At 36.7% G+C, this 1930-nt stretch overlaps 1 protein-coding gene across 1 annotated transcript in view; it reads right to left on the reverse strand.

Moving 5' to 3' along the window:
* Positions 1-647, reverse strand: part of LOC139126037 (perlucin-like protein) — a 12636-nt gene extending 11989 nt beyond the window's left edge. Inside the window, exon 1 of the mRNA XM_070692102.1 lies at positions 497-647. The gene's annotated coding sequence lies outside the window, so the exon portion shown is untranslated. The remainder of the gene's footprint in view (positions 1-496) is intronic.
* Between the last annotated feature and the right edge of the window lie 1283 nt (positions 648-1930).

Consider the following 1930-nt stretch of genomic DNA (forward strand, 5'->3'; position numbering starts at 1 on the left):
TAATTAATGCAGATTCTAAGCAACTGTCAGAAAGTTCAAGTACAATGTAAATGTCTAAGCGTATCCAAAGGTGAAGTGTGACAATTTGAGTGTTTACAAACATAATACGTTAATAAAAAGCGAATCAGATAAAAGAAACAGTCAAAGTAAACATATATCATTTTTATTCGAATACCAATATGATACATTTCATGGCGTTTGCTACTTTGACCAGGGTCAGACAGGGAGAAGCCAGAATTAACCATTGACTACTTATTTAGTTTTCAAGATTTATATATTTTGTTTTTGTCTACTTTTTCTATTTTGCGAGTGTCAAAACAAGTTTTAAATTACATATTGCATCTACATGTTCTTATTATATGACGTTTTTCTGTCACCACCACCATCCGTTTTTTAATTTACTGGATTTGCGGCAAAAATTTGAACTTCGAAATGCCGTTGATACAGGTGAATGAGCTCGAGAAAAGATGTAATAAAAAGGCCATGCTACGTTTACCTTGTACCTTGGCTTTGTATACGTCACAATTGAATGTGGTCTGTCGCTTCTTTCCAGTTCGGGAACGGAGCTTGAAATTGCACGTTGGAGGTCACATATATATATGTTCTTCAACGTCAGTGTGACAGAACTATGCACCAGCGCATTTTAGCAGTTTCTCGAATCTGATTGGTTGGAAAAAGATATAAAAATACTTTATCTTTTTATTTCACTAAATATAGAATAGTATTGCAGTAAATTAGAAATATATTTCAAAAGGTTATGTGTTTCAGGAAGATTAGAACGAATTGTGGGTACAATCCGGTGGTAACAATTATAATACTAATTATAGATATGGCATTTTTCAAGAAAAGTGGTCAGGCAACAATTGCTGGTTACTGGTAAAACACACTTTAATGCACATAACGTTGTTTTGCTTGACTTTTTCAAATGCTCCCTGGTGATTGTTTGTTTTTCTTTCTAATCGGCGTTCATTCAAATAACGTCTTGAAATCGATTACGTTGTTATCAGAATTGAAGTTACTTGATGCCTTGTCTTTTTACAGCATGTATGAAGATGCTGCACTGCATTCACTTGCACAACTTTGTACGGCGTTTGGGTGACCATGCCTGTATCCAATAAACAGTGACTGTACCTTGTGCGGTAAACAGGCAAAATCTATGGGTCATCTCGCTGTCCCAAGCAATGGTGGCTTGGTAACCGTCACGAATGATGGTATCCTTCCGCCAATCAATCCAAAAAAAGGCACACCGACACAAACATTTAATGCTAAGGTGGAAATGGCACAGCAAAGACAATGTTCGATAAAACAGCATTTCGCGTAATGTGTACCGATAAATTTGTGTTTCTCTTTAAAGCATCGCATTCGGTCATTAGTTCACTATTTGTGGAATGATCACGTCAATGTTTAGTAAAGTGCCCAATCTCTGTAACTCATACATTATGGAAAAGGGATAGAACACAGCAAAAGTGACCACACGTTCAGGTCGGAAATATCAGAGATTGGAAACGGGAAAAGAGCGAACCCGTTTGCCAGGTTCCTCCCTACTGCCCCTGTAAGTTAATTTTTGCTGGTATGTTCATCGACCTATAAATGGACGAAACATAATTGCCTTTCTGAATGTTCCAAACTTTGGTGTATTACCAGTGCTATATCATAGGATTGTGCAAAAGCACGTTGTAGATCTTTCTTAATTTCAAAATGTATGTGTATTGTGTGACCACAGCACGGACTGTACGGTTTTGCTCTACCATGTTCAAGACATTCGATCCCTCTGTGTAAACATTTTAATGAACGTGTAATTAAGATCAAGTTAGATATAACTGAACAAAAGTGGTACAAAAGGGGAACAAGTAAACCGAACAAACAAGTACACAAAAGTCATTATAAATTTTATGCTAAAGCGTGGTAGGGGATGTTCTGCACGGTAAAA

The sequence above is a fragment of the Ptychodera flava genome (genome assembly GCF_041260155.1).
Source record: "Ptychodera flava strain L36383 chromosome 3 unlocalized genomic scaffold, AS_Pfla_20210202 Scaffold_26__1_contigs__length_13983176_pilon, whole genome shotgun sequence".
In the NCBI taxonomy this organism is placed as follows: Eukaryota; Metazoa; Hemichordata; class Enteropneusta; family Ptychoderidae; genus Ptychodera; species Ptychodera flava.